Raw genomic sequence first — 25,616 nt, 5'->3', positions numbered from 1 at the left:
CACAAAACAGTGATTGGTTTAAGAAAAAGGCATTTATTTGCTTAACACAAACTCCAACAAATGCATGTAAGGTGCAGAGTGCTGCAAGCTGGGTGATCATTGCCATAGTGCCTGGGGTGGGGGCACAGCTGGCAGAGGGTGGCAGTACTTGATCCTTCTGTTGGCCTGGGGGTACAGACTGTTCTGGAGTCTGGGTGTTGTGGTATTAACACTCCTTTACAGGTTTCATGAGAGTGACGATTAGTTGGGTGAGGTGGGTGAGACTGCTGACAATGCTGCTGGCCCATCTGCAGATTCTCCTGTCACAGATGTCCTGCAGTGAAGGGAGACCTAACCCTGTGATTTTCTGAGCTAACATGATCACCCACTGCAGTGCCTGTCTGTCCTGTCCAGCGCAGCTGCCAAAGCACACAGCTATGCAGCAGATTAATATGCTCTCCACTGTGCACCTGTAGAAGCTGCCTAGGACTGTCAGCAACATGCCAAATTTCTTCAGCCTCCACATAAAGAGTAGGCTTTGGTGAGCTTTCTTAAGCAGCCATACCATGGTCTTTGACCAGTTTAGATCCTAAAACCAGCTGAAAGAAGCAAAACACACAGCCACAGAAACACAAAGTAAATGGCTGAACAAAGCCAAGGGGGAGAGGGAGGGAGCACGCAAGCTGCATAGGAAGCCTCACACTGCATTGCTTGATATGATGAGGGGCAGTCCTGCCCCCTGCTGGTGGGATGGCAACAGCTGTTCACTGAACATCTGCTTTAATTAAGTTTTGCATCATTTTCATTCCAGTGCTGGAAAAGCTAGGAAACATAAATGGGTGATATGTAGCTTAATTAATTAATGTAAGTTAATTTATGTGCAAAGCTGAATTTTACACCACTGCATAAAGTTAATTAAGAAGTTTAACCTTTTGAATGGCTGGATAGGCCAGCTTTACAAATACCAAATTGAAATTCGATTCAGATGATTTCGGTTCAACTTGCAATATGCAAGGCTCATTTCAGCGGCATAGATATATACATTTTTAAAAGATTTACATCCAGTGCCTTGCTGGAGTCGACAGTCAGATTAAACTCCTCTGCAAGAACCACGTTGAAAAGGTCTGAATTGACTCCTTTACTGGCACCAGTTGAAGGGCAAGACTGAGAAATTAGCATACAATGTATATAAAATGGTAGGCAGCAACAATCAAGGCACCATTAGTGTAAAAAATCTAGCTTGCTAACCACGATATTTAGTATCTTTACAAAAAAGCATTCGTACTAAATAAACAATATTGCAGATACTCAGAAGGCGCTTATTAATAAAAATACACCGTGCAGTTGAAATTACATAATGCAGCGTCGGGGGTACCGATGCAATGCAGAAGCAGAAAGAACCACGGAGACTCGCCGGGCGGAGAGAAAACGCTCTATATCAGTCGCCCTGAAAAGAACCATATCAGACAAGCAAAGCGCATCCAATCAATTACATACACGAAACATAAGGTTGTCAGACACCGAACTGTAAGACGCGTGCACGATGAGAGATTAATTAAATCTATGTTACACACGAGGATGCAACACACAAGCGCAACATTAAGGAAATGTAACCAGTAACATTAACAATAACGACAAAATAAGGGCTACTTACAACTTGCATGCGAGGCATGCTGGGACATGCGCCCAGCCGGCGCTACGATACAAATAATCCCTTCAAAGACTAACAAGCTGTAAAAGACGGACAACTCGAGTCCCTACGTCGTGACTACAACAATTTGAGCTCCTACCCATGACATCATTAAACAAGGACCTATTCGCAGGCGCATTGTTTTGAATTAGACGTCTAAAGAGCAAAGGAATAAACTTTCACAGCTAATATATTCTAATTAATTCAATGTAATACAATGATAACAGAACAATTACTATTAGTAGGGATGTTACCTTCAATCTAAAGAAATACGGGACTTAGGAAATACAAGACACCGGAACACAGAGTGGGACCGGGGATTCTGATTGGATGCTTAGTTTCAAATGATTCCGATCTCTCTTTTTATGCAAAATAGTAAATAGATGAAAATAAGTGGGAGGTAACGATTAGTAAGGCGACTAGCTGCTGCTACGAAAATTACTTTTACTGGTTAGTACAGCTTTTTTGTAAATCTCTAAGCGACCCATGTTTATATTTAGCTAACAATTGCGTGGTCAAAGCAGTGGTAAATTAAACTTACATGTGGACCGCATTTCCGTTTTTATTTGAAAGGGCGGTGTAACGTGTATATTTTGCAAGTTTACCCTGTACTTACGTAATCCCGTTTCTCATTGGCTATCGGGTTTAATCGCGATATGAAGGGCAGCTGTGTTGACGCAGTTCTAGAACTTCTACGTCACGCGGTCCTCTGGCCACAGAGGGACAGGACGTACAGTAGGTGGGTGGAAGTACTTATAGTTAGGTGCTATTCCATTACTCTGAACTTGGTGCCAGCATCTACAGAGAGTCAGTGAAGAGAGACAAGGTACGGTGTATCATTGGAGCGTTTGGGCTGACTGAATACCAGACTTCTTAGTTTTGAACGGATCGGATGAAGATGGAAAAAGTATGTGAGCTGTGCTGTGGGCTATATCCATGACTGGATCGGGACATTGGACTCAAACAGAAGACATTAGGATCAGCGGGTGAGGTTGGCATGCTGACCATCGAGGGATCGAATGCCGGTAGGTGCTGTTTCATTAAACTAATCATGTTGCAAGCGCCTATATATATGGAGCCAATGAAGACAAACGAAGTTGTATCTTTGGCGTATTTCGTCTGATTGAGTACCAAATGTTCTGCTTTGTCTTAGAAAAGTTCAGTTGGACATGGTGAATGTCTGGGGCTCCGCTGCCGCGTTTTAGTATCTAGTGATTTTACTTTGCAGCTGCAATATCACGGGATCCTTACCGACCCCAACATTGTGTGCATGGACTTGCTGTCCCTATATTTCAGTGGATTCCTCCCATATTTTTATTAATCAAAAAGGAAAGACCTGATAAGAAGAATGATAATATGAAATAAATTAAAATAATTCAAATAAGCTAAGAGAAAAAAAAATGATAAAAAATATAAAGATAAAAAATAAGATGATAAAAAATAAAATCACTATATTTGTTGTTGCTGCTGATGTTCTTGCTGCTGCGGATGTTCTTGTTCCTGCGGATGTTCTTGCTGCTGCTGATGTTCTTGCTGCTGTTGATTTTCTTGCTGATGTTCTTTGCTGCTGCTCATGTTCTGTGCTGATGTTATTTGCTGCTGTTGATCTTACTGATGTTATTTGCTGCTGCAGATGTTCTTGCTGCTGCGGATGTTCTTGCTGCTGTTGATTTTCTTGCTGATGTTCTTTGCTGCTGCTCATGTTCTGTGCTGATGTTATTTGCTGCTGCGGATGTTCTTGCTGATGTTCTTTGTTGCTGCGGATGTTCTGTGCTGATGTTATTTGCTACTGCTGATCTTCTTGCTGATGTTATTTGCTGCTGATGATGTTCTTTGCTGCTGCGGATGTTCTTGTTGCTGCTGATGTTCTTGCTGCTGCTGATGTTCTTGTTGCTGCTGATTTTCTTGCTGATGTTCTTTGCTACTGCAGATGTTTTTGCTGCTGCTGATGTTCTTTGTTGCTGCTGATGTTCTTGCTGCTGCTAATCTTCTTGGTGATGTTCTTGGTGCTGCTGATGTTCTTGCTGTTGCTATTGTTCTTGGTGCTGCTGATGTTCTTTCTGCCAGTGGTTTCTGATGTTTTTAATCCCTGCCTGTTCCTGTGCAGCTAGTTTCACTTTGTAGATCATTTTGTTCTCTTAGTTACTTTAGTGGTCCTTTTTGTTTTGTAGTGTTCTCCGTGTTTTTGGTTTTTGTTAATAAATCCCTCGCCCCCATGCCAGAACCTCTCGAGGTCATGACAACAATGCATATCTTAACCTACTGATTGTCAAGACCTAATATAAAGAATGATAGTAAAAACACAAATCAAAATATAACTGCAGGCAGTAAGGAACGGGTCCAAAGCGTAAGATGGTCATCTTGGTAGGACAAACAGTAGAGGAGCGTACTAGAAAGTCAAACAGAACTATAGGTCAGCAGATGTCCGACAGAACAGGACTTGTTTGGGTCAGATAGTCTGAATAGTAGGTAGAAATGAGGATGGAGATTGTTGAGTGTTGGTCTAAAAGGTCAGCAAATGTAGGACAGAATGTAGAACCCAGTGGTGGAGTGCCTGAGCTTGACTGAATGCATGGTTAGGCGTCTGATGGTCTGACTAGTTGGTAGATTTAGGCACCTTCATACCTGGTCTGATAAGTCTAGATCTTACAGGGTTGCTTTGTTTATACTGCTTGTGTAAACATAGGCTGTGTTGTATATTATTAACAAAGTGCTGAGTTGCGGGACTGCTGCATGTAACAGCAGTAATATCATGCTGTATCCTGTTCTAGGCTGTTCATTTAGACAAGAGGACGGCTGATAGTATTGAATTGAATTTTATAAATGGTGCACTGACTCCACCTGCTGGCCAATTTATTTAAAAATTCCAATTGCTGCAGTGTACACAGCCTGAAGTATCATTGAAGGTTCTATGAGAAATAAGGACATTTCAGCTGAATTTGCTATGGTGGGTGTTAGACATTTATAGACAGTGGCCTTAGCGCCTCTGTTTGACCGATTGGCACCAAACATGGAGGGTCTGTTTGTGGTCTCGTGCTACATTAGTCGGTCAAATTTGGTGAGGATTGGTTGAAGCATGCCTGAGATAAAGACACCTGATTGAAATGAGTATGGAAATGGTGCAGGGTTGGTTGTGGCTGGTGGCCATACTGTACAGGCAGGTCAAGTTATTTTTATGAATCATCCATAAGGGCAGTGTCATAATTGACCTGAGACCAGAATGACCTAGGTGGGGTGTACATTGTAGGAATATGGCATTTATTGAGTTTTTAAACATCATGACGGAATGCAAATCACTGTCATTGGACAGTACATATATCTTGATTTGGCAGGACTCACAGAACTTGCAGTACAAAGGATTTTGACTATTAATATGTCAGTAGAACAGAATGAGGAAAATGTCAGTTTCACTGATTTTGCAGGTTTAGAGACACATGTTAAATTGCTGTGCCACCCCCGTTTGACCGTTTGGCACCAGATTTGGAGGGCCTACACCCACTACTGTCCTAACAGGATTTATTCAAGTTTGGTAGTGATTGGCTGAGACAGGCCTGAGATACAGCTGTCTGATTGAAATGGGCGTGCCACCTGTATGGCAAAATAAATACAGAAACTTTAGGATTTTTTGAGTAATTATTTATGAGGACGGTCTCCTGATTTGAATGATACCAGATTCATGTAGGTTGGATGAAAATTCTAGGAGGTTAACGAAAAGTCCTGTTATCAGACCTACCTAAATCATGCAAAAGTGCAAATATGGAGAACTAAGTTCTACATGTTGTTTGATTTGGCTTGACATACTGAATTGGCTTGGCAATAAATGTCAACTGTACGCTTGACAGTTCTGGAGAAATAGGCAGAAACGGCAAAAGTTGTTGCTGTAGCGCTCTCATCTGGCAGACTATGGTGCTCTTACCAGGGTGAGGTCAGGGTCTGTAGTCACATGGATCATCCAGATTTAGTTGAGATTGGTGATTGCTAGGCCTGTGAAATGCATGCTTGATTTTCATTGGCTAATTATGGCCACCATTGTATGACTTATGACTGTCATATTACGGGTCTGACCTCAGGTTTGGCCATAGTACACATGTGCCAAATTTCCTTTGGATAGGCAAAGCAGTTCAGGAGATATTGGAAGTAGGCATTTGTAGCGCCCCCTATTGACTAAATGCAGCCCGCTTTGTTTGGTGTCCCCAGAATGGAACATTGTAGGAATATGGCATTTATTGAGTTTTTAAACATCATGACGGAATGCAAATCACTGTCATTGGACAGTACATATATCTTGATTTGGCAGGACTCACAGAACTTGCAGTACAAAGGATTTTGACTATTAATATGTCAGTAGAACAGAATGAGGAAAATGTCAGTTTCACTGATTTTGCAGGTTTAGAGACACATGTTAAATTGCTGTGCCACCCCCGTTTGACCGTTTGGCACCAGATTTGGAGGGCCTACACCCACTACTGTCCTAACAGGATTTATTCAAGTTTGGTAGTGATTGGCTGAGACAGGCCTGAGATACAGCTGTCTGATTGAAATGGGCGTGCCACCTGTATGGCAAAATAAATACAGAAACTTTAGGATTTTTTGAGTAATTATTTATGAGGACGGTCTCCTGATTTGAATGATACCAGATTCATGTAGGTTGGATGAAAATTCTAGGAGGTTAACGAAAAGTCCTGTTATCAGACCTACCTAAATCATGCAAAAGTGCAAATATGGAGAACTAAGTTCTACATGTTGTTTGATTTGGCTTGACATACTGAATTGGCTTGGCAATAAATGTCAACTGTACGCTTGACAGTTCTGGAGAAATAGGCAGAAACGGCAAAAGTTGTTGCTGTAGCGCTCTCATCTGGCAGACTATGGTGCTCTTACCAGGGTGAGGTCAGGGTCTGTAGTCACATGGATCATCCAGATTTAGTTGAGATTGGTGATTGCTAGGCCTGTGAAATGCATGCTTGATTTTCATTGGCTAATTATGGCCACCATTGTATGACTTATGACTGTCATATTACGGGTCTGACCTCAGGTTTGGCCATAGTACACATGTGCCAAATTTCCTTTGGATAGGCAAAGCAGTTCAGGAGATATTGGAAGTAGGCATTTGTAGCGCCCCCTATTGACTAAATGCAGCCCGCTTTGTTTGGTGTCCCCAGAATGGAACATGGGGTTAGCATTTCAAATTTGGTCATGGCTGATGGCCGTATCATATAGAAATATCATGCTTTTTTATATATGTTCATCAGCTCAGAGGACTGATCAGTTTGACACCTCATTTGTCTGATTTGGTCAGACTTTAAGGCAGAAGTAGGATTTCCAAATTATGCAAATTAGCAAAAAATCTAAGTAGGTGGGGCTTCATAGTCCAAATGGCAAGTTGGTAGGGCAAGGCTGTCTGTATCGGAATTTCGATTGTAGGACTAACAGGACAGGAGATATCAACCAAAACGTGTTGGGCTCATCTGGCTGACAGACTTGGGTCGGACAGTCTGAATAGTGGGTATGAATTGACATCTTCCTGCCGAATTTGGTCGGCCGAGGTCTTACAGTTTAGGCTGCCCATTCAGATTTAGGGAAGAAAAATAAAAACAAATCCTACGAAAAACAATAAGGTTCCATAGCACTACGAGCTTTGGACTCTTAATTAAAAGAATAAAAAAAACTATGATAAAACAACAAAATGAAATTTATTTCTCACATAGAAAACATCTAATACAAAGAACATCCATTTAATGAAATTAAAATGCCAAATATGATTAAATAATAAATATAGCTTTAATATAACCAACAATTTGTCATCCTCTCCTGCCTTCTGGAGTGAGACCAAGTCAGACTCAGACACTAATAAATATTTTCTCGAAATAAAAGACTCCTCGGACTCCTTTTTGAGAAGTGATATTTAGAGAATTTTGTGCCTAGAAACACGGCTAAAATAAAATAATACAATCTCTGGAGGGCAATTTTTTCCGCCATCAGATCACTCGAGGAAGACGTGAGGTAGGAGGCTGTGAACAGAGCTGCGTGGCATGAGCTGGAAGACCACGAGCTGAGCCGCGTGGCGTGAGCAATGAGGCTCTGAGCTGAGCCGCGTGGCGCGAGCGAGGAGGCCGCAGGCTGAGCTGCGTGTCGCGAGCTAGGAAGCCGTGAGCTGAGAGGCCACGAGCTGAGCCGCGTTCCGCAAGCTGGGATGCCCCAAGCTGAGCCGCGTCCTGTGAGCTAGGAGGCAGCGAGCTGAGCCATGACCGATGAGCTAGGAAGCCGTGGTCTGAGCCGTGTCCCGCAAGCTAAGAGGCCTCAAACATTGCTGAAATCGTAGTCTAAAGCATCCAACAATTTGTCATCCTCTCCTGCCATCTGTAGCCAGACCCAGTCAATATCGGACACTACTAAATATTTTCTCGAAATAAAAGACTCCTCGGACTCCTTTTTAAGAAAGCGATATTTAGAGAATTTTGTGCCTAGAAACCCAGCTAAAATAAAATAATACAATCTCTGGAGGGCAATTTTTTCCGGCATCAGATTACTCGAGGAAGGCGTGAGGTAGGAGGCTGTGAACAGCGCTGCGTGGCATGAGCTGGAAGACCACGAGCTGAGCCGCGTGGCGCGAGCAATGAGGCTCTGAGCTGAGCCGCGTGGCGCGAGCGAGGAGGCCGCAGGCTGAGCTGCGTGTCGCGAGCTAGGAAGCCGTGAGCTGAGAGGCCACGAGCTGAGCCGCGTTCCGCAAGCTGGGATGCCCCAAGCTGAGCCGCGTCCTGTGAGCTAGGAGGCAGCGAGCTGAGCCATGACCGATGAGCTAGGAAGCCGTGGTCTGAGCCGTGTCCCGCAAGCTAAGAGGCCTCAAACATTGCTGAAATCGTAGTCTAAAGCATCCAACAATTTGTCATCCTCTCCTGCCATCTGTAGCCAGACCCAGTCAATATCGGACACTACTAAATATTTTCTCGAAATAAAAGACTCCTCGGACTCCTTTTTAAGAAAGCGATATTTAGAGAATTTTGTGCCTAGATACCCAGCTAAAATAAAATAATACAATCTCTGGAGGGCAATTTTTTCCGGCATCAGATTACTCGAGGAAGGCGTGAGGTAGGAGGCTGTGAACAGCGCTGCGTGGCATGAGCTGGAAGACCACGAGCTGAGCCGCGTGGCGTGAGCAATGAGGCTCTGAGCTGAGCCGCGTGGCGCGAGCGAGGAGGCCGCAGGCTGAGCTGCGTGTCGCGAGCTAGGAAGCCGTGAGCTGAGAGGCCACGAGCTGAGCCGCGTTCCGCAAGCTGGGATGCCCCAAGCTGAGCCGCGTCCTGTAAGCTAGGAGGCAGCGAGCTGAGCCATGACCGATGAGCTAGGAAGCCGTGGTCTGAGCCGTGTCCCGCAAGCTAAGAGGCCTCAAACATTGCTGAAATCATAGTCTAAAGCATCCAACAATTTGTCATCCTCTTCTGCCATCTGTAGCCAGACCCAGTCAATATCGGACACTAATAAATATTTTCTCAAAATAAAAGACTCCTCTGACTCCTTTTTAAGAAAGCGATATTTAGAGAATTTTGTGCCTAGAAACCCAGCTAAAATAAAATAATACAACCTCTGGAGGGCAATTTTTTCCGGTATCAGATCACTCGAGGAAGGCGTGAGGTAGGAGGCTGTGAACAGAGCTGCGTGGCATGAGCTGGAAGACCACGAGCTGAGCCGCGTGGCGTGAGCAATGAGGCTCTGAGCTGAGCCGCGTGGCGCGAGCGAGGAGGCCGCAGGCTGAGCTGCGTGTCGCGAGCTAGGAAGCCGTGAGCTGAGAGGCCACGAGCTGAGCCGCGTTCCGCAAGCTGGGATACCCCAAGCTGAGCCGCGTCCTGTGAGCTAGGAGGCAGCGAGCTGCGCCATGACCGATGAGCTAGGAAGCCGTGGTCTGAGCCGTGTCCCGCAAGCTAAGAGGCCTCAAAAACATTGCTGAAATCGTAGTCTAAAGCATCCAACAATTTTTCATCCTCTCCTGCCATCTGTAGCCAGACCCAGTCAATATCGGACACTAATAAATATTTTCTCGGAACTAAAAGACTCCTCGGACTCCTTTTTAAGAAAGCGATATTTAGAGAATTTTGTGCCTAGAAGCCCAGCTAAAATAAAATAATACAATCTCTGGAGGGCAATTTTTTCCGCCATCAGATCACTCGAGGAAGGCGTGAGGTAGGAGGCTGTGAACAGCGCTGCGTGGCATGAGCTGGAAGACCACGAGCTGAGCCGCGTGGCGTGAGCAATGAGGCTCTGAGCTGAGCCGCGTGGCGCGAGCGAGGAGGCCGCAGGCTGAGCTGCGTGTCGCGAGCTAGGAAGCCGTGAGCTGAGAGGCCACGAGCTGAGCCGCGTTCCGCAAGCTGGGATGCCCCAAGCTGAGCTGCGTCCTGTGAGCTAGGAGGCAGCGAGCTGAGCGATGACCGATGAGCTAGGAAGCCGTGGTCTGAGCCGTGTCCCGCAAGCTAAGAGGCCTCAAAAACATTGCTGAAATCGTAGTCTAAAGCATCCAACAATTTTTCATCCTCTCCTGCCATCTGTAGCCAGACCCAGTCAATATCGGACACTAATAAATATTTTCTCGGAACTAAAAGACTCCTCGGACTCCTTTTTAAGAAAGCGATATTTAGAGAATTTTGTGCCTAGAAGCCCAGCTAAAATAAAATAATACAATCTCTGGAGGGCAATTTTTTCCGCCATCAGATCACTCGAGGAAGGCGTGAGGTAGGAGGCTGTGAACAGCGCTGCGTGGCATGAGCTGGAAGACCACGAGCTGAGCCGCGTGGCGTGAGCAATGAGGCTCTGAGCTGAGCCGCGTGGCGTGAGCGAGGAGGCCGCAGGCTGAGCTGCGTGTCGCGAGCTAGGAAGCCGTGAGCTGAGAGGCCACGAGCTGAGCCGCGTTCCGCAAGCTGGGATGCCCCAAGCTGAGCCGCGTCCTGTGAGCTAGGAGGCAGCAAGCTGAGCCATGACCGATGAGCTAGGAAGCCGTGGTCTGAGCCGTGTCCCGCAAGCTAAGAGGCCTCAAACATTGCTGAAATCGTAGTCTAAAGCATCCAACAATTTGTCATCCTCTCCTGCCATCTGTAGCCAGACCCAGTCAATATCGGACACTACTAAATATTTTCTCGAAATAAAAGACTCCTCGGACTCCTTTTTAAGAAAGCGATATTTAGAGAATTTTGTGCCTAGAAACCCAGCTAAAATAAAATAATACAATCTCTGGAGGGCAATTTTTTCCGCCATCAGATCACTCGAGGAAGGCGTGAGGTAGGAGGCTGTGAACAGAGCTGCGTGGCATGAGCTGGAAGACCACGAGCTGAGCCGCGTGGCGTGAGCAATGAGGCTCTGAGCTGAGCCGCGTGGCACGAGCGAGGAGGCCGCAGGCTGAGCTGCGTGTCGCGAGCTAGGAAGCCGTGAGCTGAGAGGCCACGAGCTGAGCCGCGTTCCGCAAGCTGGGATGCCCCAAGCTGAGCCGCGTCCTGTGAGCTAGGAGGCAGCAAGCTGAGCCATGACCGATGAGCTAGGAAGCCGTGGTCTGAGCCGTGTCCCGCAAGCTAAGAGGCCTCAAACATTGCTGAAATCGTAGTCTAAAGCATCCAACAATTTGTCATCCTCTCCTGCCATCTGTAGCCAGACCCAGTCAATATCGGACACTACTAAATATTTTCTCGAAATAAAAGACTCCTCGGACTCCTTTTTAAGAAAGCGATATTTAGAGAATTTTGTGCCTAGAAACCCAGCTAAAATAAAATAATACAACCTCTGGAGGGCAATTTTTTCCGGTATCAGATCACTCGAGGAAGGCGTGAGGTAGGAGGCTGTGAACAGAGCTGCGTGGCATGAGCTGGAAGACCACGAGCTGAGCCGCGTGGCGTGAGCAATGAGGCTCTGAGCTGAGCCACGTGGCGCCAGCGAGGAGGCCGCAGGCTGAGCTGCGTGTCGCGAGCTAGGAAGCCGTGAGCTGAGAGGCCACGAGCTGAGCCGCCTTCCGCAAGCTGGGATGCCCCAAGCTGAGCTGCGTCCTGTGAGCTAGGAGGCAGCGAGCTGCGCCATGACCGATGAGCTAGGAAGCCGTGGTCTGAGCCGTGTCCCGCAAGCTAAGAGGCCTCAAAAACATTGCTGAAATCGTAGTCTAAAGCATCCAACAATTTTTCATCCTCTCCTGCCATCTGTAGCCAGACCCAGTCAATATCGGACACTAATAAATATTTTCTCGGAACTAAAAGACTCCTCGGACTCCTTTTTAAGAAAGCGATATTTAGAGAATTTTGTGCCTAGAAGCCCAGCTAAAATAAAATAATACAATCTCTGGAGGGCAATTTTTTCCACCATCAGATCACTCGAGGAAGGCGTGAGGTAGGAGGCTGTGAACAGCGCTGCGTGGCATGAGCTGGAAGACCACGAGCTGAGCCGCGTGGCGTGAGCAATGAGGCTCTGAGCTGAGCCGCGTGGCGCGAGCGAGGAGGCCGCAGGCTGAGCTGCGTGTCGCGAGCTAGGAAGCCGTGAGCTGAGAGGCCACGAGCTGAGCCGCGTTCCGCAAGCTGGGATGCCCCAAGTTGAGCCGCGTCCTGTGAGCTAGGAGGCAGCGAGCTGAGCCATGACCGATGAGCTAGGAAGCCGTGGTCTGAGCCGTGTCCCGCAAGCTAAGAGGCCTCAAAAACATTGCTGAAATCGTAGTCTAAAGCATCCAACAATTTTTCATCCTCTCCTGCCATCTGTAGCCAGACCCAGTCAATATCGGACACTAATAAATATTTTCTCGGAACTAAAAGACTCCTCGGACTCCTTTTTAAGAAAGCGATATTTAGAGAATTTTGTGCCTAGAAGCCCAGCTAAAATAAAATAATACAATCTCTGGAGGGCAATTTTTTCCGCCATCAGATCACTCGAGGAAGGCGTGAGGTAGGAGGCTGTGAACAGCGCTGCGTGGCATGAGCTGGAAGACCACGAGCTGAGCCGCGTGGCGTGAGCAATGAGGCTCTGAGCTGAGCCGCGTGGCGTGAGCGAGGAGGCCGCAGGCTGAGCTGCGTGTCGCGAGCTAGGAAGCCGTGAGCTGAGAGGCCACGAGCTGAGCCGCGTTCCGCAAGCTGGGATGCCCCAAGCTGAGCCGCGTCCTGTGAGCTAGGAGGCAGCGAGCTGAGCCATGACCAATGAGCTAGGAAGCCGTGGTCTGAGCCGTGTCCCGCAAGCTAAGAGGCCTCAAAAACATTGCTGAAATCGTAGTCTAAAGCATCCAACAATTTTTCATCCTCTCCTGCCATCTGTAGCCAGACCCAGTCAATATCGGACACTAATAAATATTTTCTCGGAACTAAAAGACTCCTCGGACTCCTTTTTAAGAAAGCGATATTTAGAGAATTTTGTGCCTAGAAGCCCAGCTAAAATAAAATAATACAATCTCTGGAGGGCAATTTTTTCCGCCATCAGATCACTCGAGGAAGGCGTGAGGTAGGAGGCTGTGAACAGCGCTGCGTGGCATGAGCTGGAAGACCACGAGCTGAGCCGCGTGGCGTGAGCAATGAGGCTCTGAGCTGAGCGACGTGGCGCCAGCGAGGAGGCCGCAGGCTGAGCTGCGTGTCGCGAGCTAAAAAGCCGTGAGCTGAGAGGCCACGAGCTGAGCCGCGTTCCGCAAGCTGGGATGCCCCAAGCTGAGCTGCGTCCTGTGAGCTAGGAGGCAGCGAGCTGCGCCATGACCGATGAGCTAGGAAGCCGTGGTCTGAGCCGTGTCCCGCAAGCTAAGAGGCCTCAAAAACATTGCTGAAATCGTAGTCTAAAGCATCCAACAATTTTTCATCCTCTCCTGCCATCTGTAGCCAGACCCAGTCAATATCGGACACTAATAAATATTTTCTCGGAACTAAAAGACTCCTCGGACTCCTTTTTAAGAAAGCGATATTTAGAGAATTTTGTGCCTAGAAGCCCAGCTAAAATAAAATAATACAATCTCTGGAGGGCAATTTTTTCCACCATCAGATCACTCGAGGAAGGCGTGAGGTAGGAGGCTGTGAACAGCGCTGCGTGGCATGAGCTGGAAGACCACGAGCTGAGCCGCGTGGCGTGAGCAATGAGGCTCTGAGCTGCGTGTCGCGAGCTAGGAAGCCGTGAGCTGAGAGGCCACGAGCTGAGCCGCGTTCCGCAAGCTGGGATGCCCCAAGTTGAGCCGCGTCCTGTGAGCTAGGAGGCAGCGAGCTGAGCCATGACCAATGAGCTAGGAAGCCGTGGTCTGAGCCGTGTCCCGCAAGCTAAGAGGCCTCAAAAACATTGCTGAAATCGTAGTCTAAAGCATCCAACAATTTTTCATCCTCTCCTGCCATCTGTAGCCAGACCCAGTCAATATCGGACACTAATAAATATTTTCTCGGAACTAAAAGACTCCTCGGACTCCTTTTTAAGAAAGCGATATTTAGAGAATTTTGTGCCTAGAAGCCCAGCTAAAATAAAATAATACAATCTCTGGAGGGCAATTTTTTCCGCCATCAGATCACTCGAGGAAGGCGTGAGGTAGGAGGCTGTGAACAGCGCTGCGTGGCATGAGCTGGAAGACCACGAGCTGAGCCGCGTGGCGTGAGCAATGAGGCTCTGAGCTGAGCCGCGTGGCGTGAGCGAGGAGGCCGCAGGCTGAGCTGCGTGTCGCGAGCTAGGAAGCCGTGAGCTGAGAGGCCACGAGCTGAGCCGCGTTCCGCAAGCTGGGATGCCCCAAGCTGAGCCGCGTCCTGTGAGCTAGGAGGCAGCGAGCTGAGCCATGACCGATGAGCTAGGAAGCCGTGGTCTGAGCCGTGTCCCGCAAGCTAAGAGGCCTCAAACATTGCTGAAATCGTAGTCTAAAGCATCCAACAATTTGTCATCCTCTCCTGCCATCTGAAGCCAGACCCAGTCAATATCGGACACTAATAAATATTTTCTCGAAATAAAAGACTCCTCTGCCTCCTTTTTAAGAAAGCGATATTTAGAGAATTTTGTGCCTAGAAACCCAGCTAAAATAAAATAATACAATCTCTGGAGGGCAATTTTTTCCGGTATCAGATCACTCGAGGAAGGCGTGAGGTAGGAGGCTGTGAACAGAGCTGCGTGGCATGAGCTGGAAGACCACGAGCTGAGCCGCGTGGCGTGAGCAATGAGGCTCTGAGCTGAGCCGCGTGGCGCGAGCGAGGAGGCCGCAGGCTGAGCTGCGTGTCGCGAGCTAGGAAGCCGTGAGCTGAGAGGCCACGAGCTGAGCCGCGTTCCGCAAGCTGGGATGTCCCAAGCTGAGCCGCGTCCTGTGAGCTAGGAGGCAGCGAGCTGAGCCATGACCGATGAGCTAGGAAGCCGTGGTCTGAGCCGTGTCCCGCAAGCTAAGAGGCCTCAAAAACATTGCTGAAATCGTAGTCTAAAGCATCCAACAATTTTTCATCCTCTCCTGCCATCTGTAGCCAGACCCAGTCAATATCGGACACTAATAAATATTTTCTCGGAACTAAAAGACTCCTCGGACTCCTTTTTAAGAAAGCGATATTTAGAGAATTTTGTGCCTAGAAGCCCAGCTAAAATAAAATAATACAATCTCTGGAGGGCAATTTTTTCCGCCATCAGATCACTCGAGGAAGGCGAGAGGTACGAGGCTGTGAACAGAGCTGCGTGGCATGAGCTGGAAGACCACGAGCTGAGCCGCGTGGCGTGAGCAATGAGGCTCTGAGCTGAGCCGCGTGGCGTGAGCGAGGAGGCCGCAGGCTGAGCTGCGTGTCGCGAGCTAGGAAGCCGTGAGCTGAGAGGCCACGAGCTGAGCCGCGTTCCGCAAGCTGGGATGCCCCAAGCTGAGCCGCGTCCTGTGAGCTAGGAGGCAGCAAGCTGAGCCATGACCGATGAGCTAGGAAGCCGTGGTCTGAGCCGTGTCCCGCAAGCTAAGAGGCCTCAAACATTGCTGAAATCGTAGTCTAAAGCATCCAACAATTTGTCATCCTCTCCTGCCATCTGTAGCCAGACCCAGTCAATATCGGACACTACTAAATATTTTCTCGAAATAAAAGACTCCTCGGACTCCTTTTTAAGAAAGCGATATTTAGAGAATTTTGTGCCTAGAAACCCAGCTAAAATAAAATAATACAATCTCTGGAGGGCAATTTTTTCCGCCATCAGATCACTCGAGGAAGGCGTGAGGTAGGAGGCTGTGAACAGAGCTGCGTGGCATGAGCTGGAAGACCACGAGCTGAGCCGCGTGGCGTGAGCAATGAGGCTCTGAGCTGAGCCGCGTGGCACGAGCGAGGAGGCCGCAGGCTGAGCTGCGTGTCGCGAGCTAGGAAGCCGTGAGCTGAGAGGCCACGAGCTGAGCCGCGTTCCGCAAGCTGGGATGCCCCAAGCTGAGCCGCGTCCTGTGAGCTAGGAGGCAGCAAGCTGAGCCATGACCGATGAGCTAGGAAGCCGTGGTCTGAGCCGTGTCCCGCAAGCTAAGAGGCCTCAAACATTGCTGAAATCGTAGTCTAAAGCATCCAACAATTTGTCATCCTCTCCTGCCATCTGTAGCCAGACCCAGTCAATATCGGACACTACTAAATATTTTCTCGAAATAAAAGACTCCTCGGACTCCTTTTTAAGAAAGCGATATTTAGAGAATTTTGTGCCTAGAAACCCAGCTAAAATAAAATAATACAACCTCTGGAGGGCAATTTTTTCCGGTATCAGATCACTCGAGGAAGGCGTGAGGTAGGAGGCTGTGAACAGAGCTGCGTGGCATGAGCTGGAAGACCACGAGCTGAGCCGCGTGGCGTGAGCAATGAGGCTCTGAGCTGAGCCACGTGGCGCCAGCGAGGAGGCCGCAGGCTGAGCTGCGTGTCGCGAGCTAGGAAGCCGTGAGCTGAGAGGCCACGAGCTGAGCCGCGTTCCGCAAGCTGGGATGCCCCAAGCTGAGCTGCGTCCTGTGAGCTAGGAGGCAGCGAGCTGCGCCATGACCGATGAGCTAGGAAGCCGTGGTCTGAGCCGTGTCCCGCAAGCTAAGAGGCCTCAAAAACATTGCTGAAATCGTAGTCTAAAGCATCCAACAATTTTTCATCCTCTCCTGCCATCTGTAGCCAGACCCAGTCAATATCGGACACTAATAAATATTTTCTCGGAACTAAAAGACTCCTCGGACTCCTTTTTAAGAAAGCGATATTTAGAGAATTTTGTGCCTAGAAGCCCAGCTAAAATAAAATAATACAATCTCTGGAGGGCAATTTTTTCCACCATCAGATCACTCGAGGAAGGCGTGAGGTAGGAGGCTGTGAACAGCGCTGCGTGGCATGAGCTGGAAGACCACGAGCTGAGCCGCGTGGCGTGAGCAATGAGGCTCTGAGCTGAGCCGCGTGGCGCGAGCGAGGAGGCCGCAGGCTGAGCTGCGTGTCGCGAGCTAGGAAGCCGTGAGCTGAGAGGCCACGAGCTGAGCCGCGTTCCGCAAGCTGGGATGCCCCAAGTTGAGCCGCGTCCTGTGAGCTAGGAGGCAGCGAGCTGAGCCATGACCGATGAGCTAGGAAGCCGTGGTCTGAGCCGTGTCCCGCAAGCTAAGAGGCCTCAAAAACATTGCTGAAATCGTAGTCTAAAGCATCCAACAATTTTTCATCCTCTCCTGCCATCTGTAGCCAGACCCAGTCAATATCGGACACTAATAAATATTTTCTCGGAACTAAAAGACTCCTCGGACTCCTTTTTAAGAAAGCGATATTTAGAGAATTTTGTGCCTAGAAGCCCAGCTAAAATAAAATAATACAATCTCTGGAGGGCAATTTTTTCCGCCATCAGATCACTCGAGGAAGGCGTGAGGTAGGAGGCTGTGAACAGCGCTGCGTGGCATGAGCTGGAAGACCACGAGCTGAGCCGCGTGGCGTGAGCAATGAGGCTCTGAGCTGAGCCGCGTGGCGTGAGCGAGGAGGCCGCAGGCTGAGCTGCGTGTCGCGAGCTAGGAAGCCGTGAGCTGAGAGGCCACGAGCTGAGCCGCGTTCCGCAAGCTGGGATGCCCCAAGCTGAGCCGCGTCCTGTGAGCTAGGAGGCAGCGAGCTGAGCCATGACCAATGAGCTAGGAAGCCGTGGTCTGAGCCGTGTCCCGCAAGCTAAGAGGCCTCAAAAACATTGCTGAAATCGTAGTCTAAAGCATCCAACAATTTTTCATCCTCTCCTGCCATCTGTAGCCAGACCCAGTCAATATCGGACACTAATAAATATTTTCTCGGAACTAAAAGACTCCTCGGACTCCTTTTTAAGAAAGCGATATTTAGAGAATTTTGTGCCTAGAAGCCCAGCTAAAATAAAATAATACAATCTCTGGAGGGCAATTTTTTCCGCCATCAGATCACTCGAGGAAGGCGTGAGGTAGGAGGCTGTGAACAGCGCTGCGTGGCATGAGCTGGAAGACCACGAGCTGAGCCGCGTGGCGTGAGCAATGAGGCTCTGAGCTGAGCCACGTGGCGCCAGCGAGGAGGCCGCAGGCTGAGCTGCGTGTCGCGAGCTAAAAAGCCGTGAGCTGAGAGGCCACGAGCTGAGCCGCGTTCCGCAAGCTGGGATGCCCCAAGCTGAGCTGCGTCCTGTGAGCTAGGAGGCAGCGAGCTGCGCCATGACCGATGAGCTAGGAAGCCGTGGTCTGAGCCGTGTCCCGCAAGCTAAGAGGCCTCAAAAACATTGCTGAAATCGTAGTCTAAAGCATCCAACAATTTTTCATCCTCTCCTGCCATCTGTAGCCAGACCCAGTCAATATCGGACACTAATAAATATTTTCTCGGAACTAAAAGACTCCTCGGACTCCTTTTTAAGAAAGCGATATTTAGAGAATTTTGTGCCTAGAAGCCCAGCTAAAATAAAATAATACAATCTCTGGAGGGCAATTTTTTCCGCCATCAGATCACTCGAGGAAGGCGTGAGGTAGGAGGCTGTGAACAGCGCTGCGTGGCATGAGCTGGAAGACCACGAGCTGAGCCGCGTGGCGTGAGCAATGAGGCTCTGAGCTGAGCCGCGTGGCGTGAGCGAGGAGGCCGCAGGCTGAGCTGCGTGTCGCGAGCTAGGAAGCCGTGAGCTGAGAGGCCACGAGCTGAGCCGCGTTCCGCAAGCTGGGATGCCCCAAGCTGAGCCGCGTCCTGTGAGCTAGGAGGCAGCGAGCTGAGCCATGACCGATGAGCTAGGAAGCCGTGGTCTGAGCCGTGTCCCGCAAGCTAAGAGGCCTCAAACATTGCTGAAATCGTAGTCTAAAGCATCCAACAATTTGTCATCCTCTCCTGCCATCTGAAGCCAGACCCAGTCAATATCGGACACTAATAAATATTTTCTCGAAATAAAAGACTCCTCTGCCTCCTTTTTAAGAAAGCGATATTTAGAGAATTTTGTGCCTAGAAACCCAGCTAAAATAAAATAATACAATCTCTGGAGGGCAATTTTTTCCGGTATCAGATCACTCGAGGAAGGCGTGAGGTAGGAGGCTGTGAACAGAGCTGCGTGGCATGAGCTGGAAGACCACGAGCTGAGCCGCGTGGCGTGAGCAATGAGGCTCTGAGCTGAGCCGCGTGGCGCGAGCGAGGAGGCCGCAGGCTGAGCTGCGTGTCGCGAGCTAGGAAGCCGTGAGCTGAGAGGCCACGAGCTGAGCCGCGTTCCGCAAGCTGGGATGTCCCAAGCTGAGCCGCGTCCTGTGAGCTAGGAGGCAGCGAGCTGAGCCATGACCGATGAGCTAGGAAGCCGTGGTCTGAGCCGTGTCCCGCAAGCTAAGAGGCCTCAAAAACATTGCTGAAATCGTAGTCTAAAGCATCCAACAATTTTTCATCCTCTCCTGCCATCTGTAGCCAGACCCAGTCAATATCGGACACTAATAAATATTTTCTCGGAACTAAAAGACTCCTCGGACTCCTTTTTAAGAAAGCGATATTTAGAGAATTTTGTGCCTAGAAGCCCAGCTAAAATAAAATAATACAATCTCTGGAGGGCAATTTTTTCCGCCATCAGATCACTCGAGGAAGGCGAGAGGTACGAGGCTGTGAACAGAGCTGCGTGGCATGAGCTGGAAGACCACGAGCTGAGCCGCGTGGCGTGAGCAATGAGGCTCTGAGCTGAGCCGCGTGGCGTGAGCGAGGAGGCCGCAGGCTGAGCTGCGTGTCGCGAGCTAGGAAGCCGTGAGCTGAGAGGCCACGAGCTGAGCCGCGTTCCGCAAGCGGGGATGCCCCAAGCTGAGCCGCGTCCTGTGAGCTAGGAGGCAGCGAGCTGAGCCATGACCGATGAGCTAGGAAGCCGTGGTCTGAGCCGTGTCCCGCAAGCTAAGAGGCCTCAAACATTGCTGAAATCGTAGTCTAAAGCATCCAACAATTTGTCATCCTCTCCTGCCATCTGAAGCCAGACCCAGTCAATATCGGACACTAATAAATATTTTCTCGAAATAAAAGACTCCTCTGACTCCTTTTTAAGAAAGCGATATTTAGAGAATTTTGTGCCTAGAAACCCAGCTAAAATAAAATAATACAATCTCTGGAGGGCAATTTTTTCCGGTATCAGATCACTCGAGGAAGGCGTGAGGTAGGAGGCTGTGAACAGAGCTGCGTGGCATGAGCTGGAAGACCACGAGCTGAGCCGCGTGGCGTGAGCAATGAGGCTCTGAGCTGAGCCGCGTGGCGCGAGCGAGGAGGCCGCAGGCTGAGCTGCGTGTCGCGAGCTAGGAAGCCGTGAGCTGAGAGGCCACGAGCTGAGCCGCGTTCCGCAAGCTGGGATGCCCCAAGCTGAGCCGCGTCCTGTGAGCTAGGAGGCAGCGAGCTGAGCCATGACCGATGAGCTAGGAAGCCGTGGTCTGAGCCGTGTCCCGCAAGCTAAGAGGCCTCAAAAACATTGCTGAAATCGTAGTCTAAAGCATCCAACAATTTTTCATCCTCTCCTGCCATCTGTAGCCAGACCCAGTCAATATCGGACACTAATAAATATTTTCTCGGAACTAAAAGACTCCTCGGACTCCTTTTTAAGAAAGCGATATTTAGAGAATTTTGTGCCTAGAAGCCCAGCTAAAATAAAATAATACAATCTCTGGAGGGCAATTTTTTCCGCCATCAGATCACTCGAGGAAGGCGTGAGGTAGGAGGCTGTGAACAGCGCTGCGTGGCATGAGCTGGAAGACCACGAGCTGAGCCGCGTGGCGTGAGCAATGAGGCTCTGAGCTGAGCCGCGTGGCGTGAGCGAGGAGGCCGCAAGCTGAGCTGCGTGTCGCGAGCTAGGAAGCCGTGAGCTGAGAGGCCACGAGCTGAGCCGCGTTCCGCAAGCTGGGATGCCCCAAGCTGAGCCGCGTCCTGTGAGCTAGGAGGCAGCGAGCTGAGCCATGACCGATGAGCTAGGAAGCCGTGGTCTGAGCCGTGTCCCGCAAGCTAAGAGGCCTCAAAAACATTGCTGAAATCGTAGTCTAAAGCATCCAACAATTTTTCATCCTCTCCTGCCATCTGTAGCCAGACCCAGTCAATATCGGACACTAATAAATATTTTCTCGGAACTAAAAGACTCCTCGGACTCCTTTTTAAGAAAGCGATATTTAGAGAATTTTGTGCCTAGAAGCCCAGCTAAAATAAAATAATACAATCTCTGGAGGGCAATTTTTTCCGCCATCAGATCACTCGAGGAAGGCGAGAGGTACGAGGCTGTGAACAGAGCTGCGTGGCATGAGCTGGAAGACCACGAGCTGAGCCGCGTGGCGTGAGCAATGAGGCTCTGAGCTGAGCCGCGTGGCGTGAGCGAGGAGGCCGCAGGCTGAGCTGCGTGTCGCGAGCTAGGAAGCCGTGAGCTGAGAGGCCACGAGCTGAGCCGCGTTCCGCAAGCTGGGATGCCCCAAGCTGAGCCGCGTCCTGTGAGCTAGGAGGCAGCGAGCTGAGCCATGACCGATGAGCTAGGAAGCCGTGGTCTGAGCCGTGTCCCGCAAGCTAAGAGGCCTCAAACATTGCTGAAATCGTAGTCTAAAGCATCCAACAATTTGTCATCCTCTCCTGCCATCTGAAGCCAGACCCAGTCAATATCGGACACTAATAAATATTTTCTCGAAATAAAAGACTCCTCTGACTCCTTTTTAAGAAAGCGATATTTAGAGAATTTTGTGCCTAGAAACCCAGCTAAAATAAAATAATACAATCTCTGGAGGGAAATTTTTTCCGGTATCAGATCACTCGAGGAAGGCGTGAGGTAGGAGGCTGTGAACAGAGCTGCGTGGCATGAGCTGGAAGACCACGAGCTGAGCCGCGTGGCGTGAGCAATGAGGCTCTGAGCTGAGCCGCGTGGCGCGAGCGAGGAGGCCGCAGGCTGAGCTGCGTGTCGCAAGCTAGGAAGCCGTGAGCTGAGAGGCCACGAGCTGAGCCGCGTTCCGCAAGCTGGGATGCCCCAAGCTGAGCCGCGTCCTGTGAGCTAGGAGGCAGCGAGCTGAGCCATGACCGATGAGCTAGGAAGCCGTGGTCTGAGCCGTGTCCCGCAAGCTAAGAGGCCTCAAAAACATTGCTGAAATCGTAGTCTAAAGCATCCAACAATTTTTCATCCTCTCCTGCCATCTGTAGCCAGACCCAGTCAATATCGGACACTAATAAATATTTTCTCGGAACTAAAAGACTCCTCGGACTCCTTTGTAAGAAAGCGATATTTAGAGAATTTTGTGCCTAGAAGCCCAGCTAAAATAAAATAATACAATCTCTGGAGGGCAATTTTTTCCGCCATCAGATCACTCGAGGAAGGCGTGAGGTAGGAGGCTGTGAACAGCGCTGCGTGGCATGAGCTGGAAGACCACGAGCTGAGCCGCGTGGCGTGAGCAATGAGGCTCTGAGCTGAGCCGCGTGGCGTGAGCGAGGAGGCCGCAGGCTGAGCTGCGTGTCGCGAGCTAGGAAGCCGTGAGCTGAGAGGCCACGAGCTGAGCCGCGTTCCGCAAGCTGGGATGCCCCAAGCTGAGCCGCGTCCTGTGAGCTAGGAGGCAGCGAGCTGAGCCATGACCGATGAGCTAGGAAGCCGTGGTCTGAGCCGTGTCCCGCAAGCTAAGAGGCCTCAAAAACATTGCTGAAATCGTAGTCTAAAGCATCCAACAATTTTTCATCCTCTCCTGCCATCTGTAGCCAGACCCAGTCAATATCGGACACTAATAAATATTTTCTCGGAACTAAAAGACTCCTCGGACTCCTTTTTAAGAAAGCGATATTTAGAGAATTTTGTGCCTAGAAGCCCAGCTAAAATAAAATAATACAATCTCTGGAGGGCAATTTTTTCCGCCATCAGATCACTCGAGGAAGGCGAGAGGTACGAGGCTGTGAACAGAGCTGCGTGGCATGAGCTGGAAGACCACGAGCTGAGCCGCGTGGCGTGAGCAATGAGGCTCTGAGCTGAGCCGCGTGGCGCGAGCGAGGAGGCCGCAGGCTGAGCTGCGTGTCGCGAGCTAGGAAGCCGTGAGCTGAGAGGCCACGAGCTGAGCCGCGTTCCGCAAGCTGGGATGTCCCAAGCTGAGCCGCGTCCTGTGAGCTAGGAGGCAGCGAGCTGAGCCATGACCGATGAGCTAGGAAGCCGTGGTCTGAGCCGTGTCCCGCAAGCTAAGAGGCCTCAAAAACATTGCTGAAATCGTAGTCTAAAGCATCCAACAATTTTTCATCCTCTCCTGCCATCTGTAGCCAGACCCAGTCAATATCGGACACTAATAAATATTTTCTCGGAACTAAAAGACTCCTCGGACTCTTTTTTAAGAAAGCGATATTTAGAGAATTTTGTGCCTAGAAGCCCAGCTAAAATAAAATAATACAATCTCTGGAGGGCAATTTTTTCCGCCATCAGATCACTCGAGGAAGGCGAGAGGTACGAGGCTGTGAACAGAGCTGCGTGGCATGAGCTGGAAGACCACGAGCTGAGCCGCGTGGCGTGAGCAATGAGGCTCTGAGCTGAGCCGCGTGGCGTGAGCGAGGAGGCCGCAGGCTGAGCTGCGTGTCGCGAGCTAGGAAGCCGTGAGCTGAGAGGCCACGAGCTGAGCCGCGTTCCGCAAGCTGGGATGCCCCAAGCTGAGCCGCGTCCTGTGAGCTAGGAGGCAGCGAGCTGAGCCATGACCGATGAGCTAGGAAGCCGTGGTCTGAGCCGTGTCCCGCAAGCTAAGAGGCCTCAAACATTGCTGAAATCGTAGTCTAAAGCATCCAACAATTTGTCATCCTCTCCTGCCATCTGAAGCCAGACCCAGTCAATATCGGACACTAATAAATATTTTCTCGAAATAAAAGACTCCTCTGACTCCTTTTTAAGAAAGCGATATTTAGAGAATTTTGTGCCTAGAAACCCAGCTAAAATAAAATAATACAATCTCTGGAGGGCAATTTTTTCCGGTATCAGATCACTTGAGGAAGGCGTGAGGTAGGAGGCTGTGAACAGAGCTGCGTGGCATGAGCTGGAAGACCACGAGCTGAGCCGCGTGGCGTGAGCAATGAGGCTCTGAGCTGAGCCGCGTGGCGCGAGCGAGGAGGCCGCAGGCTGAGCTGCGTGTCGCGAGCTAGGAAGCCGTGAGCTGAGAGGCCACGAGCTGAGCCGCGTTCCGCAAGCTGGGATGCCCCAAGCTGAGCCGCGTCCTGTGAGCTAGGAGGCAGCGAGCTGAGCCATGACCGATGAGCTAGGAAGCCGTGGTCTGAGCCGTGTCCCGCAAGCTAAGAGGCCTCAAACATTGCTGAAATCATAGTCTAAAGCATCCAACAATTTGTCATCCTCTTCTGCCATCTGTAGCCAGACCCAGTCAATATCGGACACTAATAAATATTTTCTCAAAATAAAAGACTCCTCTGACTCCTTTTTAAGAAAGCGATATTTAGAGAATTTTGTGCCTAGAAACCCAGCTAAAATAAAATAATACAATCTCTGGAGGGCAATTTTTTCCGGTATCAGATCACTCGAGGAAGGCGTGAGGTAGGAGGCTGTGAACAGAGCTGCGTGGCATGAGCTGGAAGACCACGAGCTGAGCCGCGTGGCGTGAGCAATGAGGCTCTGAGCTGAGCCGCGTGGCGCGAGCGAGGAGGCCGCAGGCTGAGCTGCGTGTCGCGAGCTAGGAAGCCGTGAGCTGAGAGGCCACGAGCTGAGCCGCGTTCCGCAAGCTGGGATGTCCCAAGCTGAGCCGCGTCCTGTGAGCTAGGAGGCAGCGAGCTGAGCCATGACCGATGAGCTAGGAAGCCGTGGTCTGAGCCGTGTCCCGCAAGCTAAGAGGCCTCAAAAACATTGCTGAAATCGTAGTCTAAAGCATCCAACAATTTTTCATCCTCTCCTGCCATCTGTAGCCAGACCCAGTCAATATCGGACACTAATAAATATTTTCTCGAAATAAAAGACTCCTCGGACTCCTTTTTAAGAAAGCGATATTTAGAGAATTTTGTGCCTAGAAGCCCAGCTAAAATAAAATAATACAATCTCTGGAGGGCAATTTTTTCCGCCATCAGATCACTCGAGGAAGGCGAGAGGTACGAGGCTGTGAACAGAGCTGCGTGGCATGAGCTGGAAGACCACGAGCTGAGCCGCGTGGCGTGAGCAATGAGGCTCTGAGCTGAGCCGCGTGGCGCGAGCGAGGAGGCCGCAGGCTGAGCTGCGTGTCGCGAGCTAGGAAGCCGTGAGCTGAGAGGCCACGAGCTGAGCCGCGTTCCGCAAGCTGGGATGTCCCAAGCTGAGCCGCGTCCTGTGAGCTAGGAGGCAGCGAGCTGAGCCATGACCGATGAGCTAGGAAGCCGTGGTCTGAGCCGTGTCCCGCAAGCTAAGAGGCCTCAAAAACATTGCTGAAATCGTAGTCTAAAGCATCCAACAATTTTTCGTCCTCTCCTGCCATCTGTAGCCAGACCCAGTCAATATCGGACACTAATAAATATTTTCTCGGAACTAAAAGACTCCTCGGACTCCTTTTTAAGAAAGCGATATTTAGAGAATTTTGTGCCTAGAAGCCCAGCTAAAATAAAATAATACAATCTCTGGAGGGCAATTTTTTCCGCCATCAGATCACTCGAGGAAGGCGTGAGGTAGG

The 25,616-nt window shown here is 49.9% G+C and overlaps 1 protein-coding gene and 1 long non-coding RNA gene across 8 annotated transcripts in view; both read right to left on the bottom strand.

The window, feature by feature from the left end:
• The window catches only part of LOC125739743 (polymeric immunoglobulin receptor-like), a 136,790-nt gene that overhangs the window by 7,315 nt on the left and 103,859 nt on the right, over positions 1-25,616 (bottom strand). The window lies entirely within an intron of this gene.
• LOC125739752 (uncharacterized) lies at positions 14-5,868 on the bottom strand. 3 transcript variants are annotated; one of them, XR_007397280.1, is made up of 2 exons: positions 1,634-5,868; positions 14-801 (listed from the first exon to the last, which is right to left on the bottom strand). It is a non-coding gene; the product is annotated as an uncharacterized LOC125739752 (long non-coding RNA). The 3 variants fall into 3 exon arrangements; XR_007397281.1 differs by having other exon boundaries at positions 2,211-2,246; XR_007397282.1 differs by lacking the exon at positions 1,634-5,868 and adding an exon at positions 1,334-1,626.

This window comes from Brienomyrus brachyistius, chromosome 4, assembly GCF_023856365.1.
Source record: "Brienomyrus brachyistius isolate T26 chromosome 4, BBRACH_0.4, whole genome shotgun sequence".
Taxonomy (NCBI): domain Eukaryota; kingdom Metazoa; phylum Chordata; class Actinopteri; order Osteoglossiformes; family Mormyridae; genus Brienomyrus; species Brienomyrus brachyistius.
This window is presented reverse-complemented; position numbering and strand designations above follow the sequence as displayed.